Here is a 6,138-nt window from a genome sequence, read left to right as displayed (position 1 = left end):
TTTTTGAAGGATTTTGAAGTGTGATAATGGAATGAAAGACACTGCAGGGCCAAGGACCAAGCACTGGAGGAGCCCTAAGTCCCCAGCTCAACAGGTGCCCATCAATGGCCAGCACTGTGCCATCCTGACCAAGCCAAGATGGCCATTCTGTAGTTGTTCCGACTGTATGGCAGGAGGTGAGGGAGGAGGAAGTGAGCATCGGGCCAGGGGGTGAGAACTGAGGGCAGGGGTGTGGGGTGGGGGGCAGTGGGTGTGGGCTAGGAGGAGGTGGGAGGCCCAATTTAACTGAGGCCTCACCTCCAGTGAGTCTCTAAACTTGTTCTCTTGCAAAAAGGGCAGGAACTGCCTGATGTGGGACTCAATCCCAGGACCCTGGGATCATGACCTGAGCCAAAGGCAGATGCTTAATGACTGAGCCACCCAGGCTTCCTTCCTGGAGTATTTTAAAGCACGTTTCCAATCAGAGGTCATTTTCACCCATCAGAACTTCAATATGTGCACCTCTAATTCATAAGGACTAAAAAAACCCAGCTTAGTCACAATGCCATGGTGATGGCTAACAGATTAATGATAACCCTTTCTGTCACCCAGCAGCAAGTTTGCAGTCCCTTTTCCCTGATTGGGAAGGTCTTTGCCATTGACACGTTTGGATTGGTGTCTCCACAGAATCTCCACGTTGCACATGATGATGTCTCTGAAATCTTGCATTTGGTTGGGCTCCCCTTCCCCTCAACCAGCCTTTTTCCTCCCAAGAACCCCAAGGGCCAGACTGCATCCCAGGGGCAGGCACGGTGCCCAGCACGCATCTCCAGAGTCCTGGCTGACGCGCACTCCTTGGACCTGGGCACCGGCCGCACTGCTGCTGCCACAGAGACCCGTCTGCTTGGGTGGTTGGCAGGCTCTTCCCACCGCTTCTCCAGAGATCGGGGGGTGCAGCTGGAGGCTTCATTCGACCCAGGCTCAGGTTTTTAAGTGGATATAACAAGTGTGTTCTTTTTCAAGGTTGTTGGTCCCTTGAGGTTCCATATGAAACTGAGGATGGGTTTTTCTGTTTCTGGAAAACATGCCGTGAGGATTTCGACGAGAGTTATGTGTAATGTACCGCCCGTCGCAGCAGCAGCCTGTCCCCCAAACCTCGGACATGGACTGTGTCTTTACTCGCTCATGGCCTCCAGCCTCTGAGCAGTGGCTTGCCTTGTCACCGTACGCGCGTTTCCTGTGCATTTTCTTCTCTTTGATGCGATTGTAAATGGAATTGTTCTGTGATTCCCTCTTCAGATTGTTCATCGTTCATGCACAGAAACACAGCGGAGTTTTGTGTGTTGACTATGTCCTGACACTTCGATGCAGTCACGTGTTAGTCCTAAGCAGGCTTTGTGTTCATGTCACCTCAAGGGTTTATACAAACAACATTATATGCGGAGATAATTTTACTTCTACTGTCCCAACTTGGAGGTATTTCATCTATTTTTTTTTTTTTTTTTTGCCTCATTGCTCTGACCAGAACTTCCAGCACCATGCGGAATGGAAGTGGTGAAAGCATCAACCTTGCCTTGTTCCTCTTTGTTGAGAAAATGCTTCCAGTCTTTCACCATTAGTGATGTTTCCTCTAGGTTTTCATCCACGGCTCTTCTCATGTGGAGGTAGTTCCCATCTGTTCCTAGTTTGTTGAGTGTTTTTATCATTAAATTTAGTCAAATGCTTTTCTACAGAAATTTGAATTTTGTCAAATGCTTTGCAGACCTACATCAGTTGAGATGATCATGTGGTTTCCCTCTCCATCCTGTTGCTGGGACATAGTACCTTGATCAGTTTTTGTATGTTGAACCACAGTTCCATTTCAGAAATACCCACTTTGTCGTGCTATATAGTCCTTGTAACATGCTGCTGAATTCTGTTTGCTAGTATTTCATGGAGGATTTTTGCATCTGTGCTCATCATGGATGTTGGTCTATAGTTTTCTTTTCCTACAATGTCTCTGTCCAACTTTGATATCAAGGTAAGGCTGGCCCCATAGAATGAGCTGGGAAGTTTCTCTCCCCTTCAGTTTTTGGGAAAAGTTGGGGAAGGATTGGTGTTAATTCTGCTGTAAGTGGTAGAATTCACCTGTGAAGTTGTCCGGTCCTAGGCTTTGCTCTGTTGGGGATTTCTGATTACTGGTTCAGTCTCCTTACCAGTCGTAGGTCTGTTCAGACTTTCTGTGTCTCTGTGATGCAGTCTTGGTAGGTTCTGTGTTTCCAGGAATTTGTCCACTTATCTAAGTTTTCCTCTTTGCTGGTATACAACGGTTCACAGTACTCTCTGATAATCCTTTTTATTTCTGTAGAATCAGTGATAATGTTCCCACTTCATTTCTGATTTTAGTAATCAGAGTCTCTCTTTTTTTAATTAGCCCATATAGCTAAAGGTCTGTCAACTTTGATGATCTTTTCAAGGAAGCAGCTTTTTGTTTATGGATTTTCTTTACTGCTTTCCCATTCTCTATTTTGTTTATCTCCATTCTCATCTTTATCATTTCCTTCCTTCCACTAGTTTGGGGTGTAGTCTATTCTTTTCTTCCTAGTGCATTAAGTAGTAAACTCGGATTGCTGATTTAAAATCTTTTCTGTTTTTAAATGTGTTTATAGCTATAAATTTCCCCTCTTAGAATTGCTTTCACTGCATTCCATAGTTCTGTTGTGCTGAAGATTTTTCATCTTCATTTGTTTCTAAGTATTTTCTAATTTTCTTGTGATTTCTTCTTTGATCAATTGATTTAAGAGATGTTACTTAATTTCGACAAATTTGTGAATGTTGCATTTTCCTTCTGTTCCTGATTTCTACCTTCATCCTGTTGTGGCCAGAGAAGACACTTTGTATGATATCTACCTTATAAATACTACTAAGACTAATCACGTGGTCTCCCATGTGGTCTGTCCTGTAAACTGTCCCGAGTGCGAGTGAGGAGAACGTTTGTGGGGTTGTCGCTGGGCAGGGGCTCTGTGTGTCTGCTGCATTTGGCTGGCAGCTTGGGGCAAGTCCTCTGTGCCCTTACTTATCTTCAATCTGGCTGTTCATCCTCTACTATGAGCAGGGGACTGACATTTCCAACTGTTACTGTACTGCTGGCAATTTCTCCTTTCATTTCTGTCAGTTTTTGCTTCATATAGTTTGATGGTCTGTCACTGGGTTTGTAAATGTTTATAATTGTTATGTTTTCTTATACTGAAATGTTATTAGTGTATACTGTCCTTTGTCCCTTGTAACCATTTTCAAATTTAAGTCTATTTTGTCTGATGTTAGTGTGGCCGCCGCTGCTCTCCTCAGGTCATTGTTTGCATGGAGTATGTTTTTCCATCCTTTCACTTTCAGTCTATCTGTCTTTGGATCTCAAGTGAGTCTCTTGTAGACAACCTATGGTTGGATCAGGTGTTTTTATAGATTCTGCCAGTCTCTGTCTTTTAAGAATTTAATCCATTTACATGTAAGTAATTACAGATAAGAAGGGAGTCTGATCTAGTTCTTCGAGCATCTTTAAAGCCATTGTTCTAAAGTCTTTTTCTAGTATGTTTGCCATTAGACTTTTTTCAAGAGGCAGTTCCTGTTGATTTACTTTTTTCCTTTGATTGGGCCATATTTCCCTGTGTCTTTGTATGCCTTGCAATTTTTTGTTGAACACTGGACCTTTGAATGTAATAATGTGGCAACTCTGAAAATCAGATTCTCCCTGTTCTCCAAGGTTTATGTTTTTTCTTTTCTTTCTTGCTTTCTTCCTTTCTTTCCTTCCTTCCTTCCTTTTTTTTTTTTTTAATTAAATAGGCTCCCCCAATGTGGAACCCAACACAGGGCTTGAACTCATTACCCTGATTAAGACCTGAGATTAAGACCTGAGCTGAGATCAAGAGTCAGATGCTTAACTGATTAAGCCACCCAGGTGCCCCTAGGTTTTTTCTTTGATTGCCATAGGCTGTCTCTGTACTGAGGATCCAGCTGAGGGTAACTCAACATCTTCCTAGGTCTTTTCAAGACTTTCCCTGGACATGTGTGGTCACTTCCTAATTTCCCTTATATGTGCAATTGCTTTTGAATGTCCTTGTCTTTACTATTTAGCTCCCCAAAGAGGAAAAAGGTGAAAAATAAAGGGGGAGTGAGGAGAAAAGTGTGCTCGCCTTTCAAATTCCCTGGAGGGTACTTCAGCTGGAGAGGGAGGGTTTTGCAGTGGGGGGCAGGGCAGGAGACAACCACAGTGGTGCGGCCTCTCTGTCTGCACCTTTGTTACTAGGAGCAGCAATCAGCTGTCAGAGGACAGATCCCCAGTATTCCAGGACAGGGTCTTTTTGCCCACCTTGGTTCCTGCAAACCGTGTGCCTGCTGCTCCTGAAGCATGTGCCCTGGCGGTGGGGCCGGGAAGCTGCTCTAGTGCTGAGACCATGTTCCAGGTCCTTCTGGGCTCTCAGTGAGGAGCACAGGCGGGCACCCCAGCCCTGGAAAGCGAGGTGTCATGAGTTATCTCAGCTGTGCCCTGAGGTGATGTGTTTAGAGACCCTCAGGGACCATCTGCTGAGAACATCCTTCAGGTGAGTCTCTCCTCCTAGGCTACAGCCCCCAGTCTGTTGGGCAGGACATACCCGAGGTGCTGGCTGGAAGTCTACTCCCTGTTGGGGGATAAAGGTTCACAAGCCGCTTTTTCACTGCTTCCTCCCCTAGGTTGAGGGTCAAGGCGACCACTGGGGACATACATCTCTTCTCGAGAGAGGAATGGGTACAAGGAGGTCAGCAACAATATAGGGCGGAGGGGCCTGAGATCAAGCTCACGGGAAGGGGTGGGGGGGGGACGTGGAGGAGAGCTGTGGGGAGGGGTGGAGGGGAGCTGTGGAGAGGGGTGTGGGGTGGTGGTCATGGGGAGGGGTTAGCGGGGTAAAGGGGAGCTGTGGGGAGGGGCATCGGGGGGGTAAAGGAGAGCAGTGGGCAGGAGTGTCGGGGGAGTATAGGAGCACAGTGTGGAGGGGTGTCCAGGGTAGAGGAGCTCCATCAGAAGAGATAGGGAAGGAGAACAGCCTATCCAGCGGGGACATGTTGGGAGGGTAGGTGGGTGGGGGAGGGGTTGCTGAGAGGGAGAGGCCAAAGAGCAAGGAGCGTGGACCCTGGGGGCAGCGGTGCAGTGGACATGGAGCCCCCCACGGCAGCAAAGCAGGGAGTCCCATGTGGAGGGAGACACTGGGAACCAGAAATGGGGAGAGTCCTTCCTAGGCAAGTGGGTGGAAGTGGACACAGGAGCAGGAGGACGTGATGGGGAAAGGGAGGCCAAGAGAAACGACCCCCAAGATAGGAGGGGGAGACAATGGCTGCTGCGAATGACCAAGTAGGGACAGGAGAGGGATGGCCCTGGATGTGTCCGAGGCTGGGTACGGTGTCCTGCATGAGCTGCTTCTACGGGGTGTGGATGGCTCCTCAGCAGGAGGTCTGAGCATGTGGGGACCCGAGACTGCCCCTCAAGAGAGTGGGTGGGAGAAGTGTCAGAGAAAACAGAGAAGCAGAGGTGAGAGGGGTCTCTGTATGGAAGTAACCAGATATCAGCAGGGACATTGAGGGGGTGGTGGACAAGGGTGGGGGAGGTGGGTGGGAGAGGGCAGTGGACAGAAGGGGGGAGGGGTAGTTGTTGGATCTGATTCTGCATGTGTCCAAGCAGGTGGAAGAATGTTATAGGAATAGAGAGGAGGCTTTCCCCATCTCCTGATCTTTCTCTGAGTGGCCAGCCCAGCCCAGGGCTCAGAGACTCCCATGGGATCCATGCTGGTGGGTGAGGTGGGGACCCCTGACCTCAGACAAGGGCCCGGGCGGAGGAACAGTGAGCCCTCAGGGAAGCTGTATGAGGTGGTAGGGCTTGGCAGTCAGTGGCCAGGCGCAGGGACCGGCTGGCCTCAGGGAACAGCTGTGGGTGGCTGCACATGGCCTCGCTGTTCCTCTGAGGTCCCCACTAGTCCCACCAGCAGCCCCCGCGTGCTGGGTGTGTGTGAACATCTCCTTCGCGCCAGTCAGAGGCTGCCCAGTGTCCTTCCAGGAATCTCGGCATGCCCTCCAGGCAGGGGAGACTCTACTTGGGGTGGGACAGTGGCCCTCCCGGGGCCCTGCCAGGAAATGCAAGACAAGGGCCCCTGA

This window comes from Enhydra lutris, unplaced genomic scaffold (assembly GCF_002288905.1).
Source record: "Enhydra lutris kenyoni isolate GAN:26980312 unplaced genomic scaffold, ASM228890v2 scaffoldscaffold21, whole genome shotgun sequence".
Taxonomy (NCBI): domain Eukaryota; kingdom Metazoa; phylum Chordata; class Mammalia; order Carnivora; family Mustelidae; genus Enhydra; species Enhydra lutris.
The sequence above is the reverse complement of the archived record's forward strand: the minus strand, read 5'-3'. Positions refer to the sequence as shown.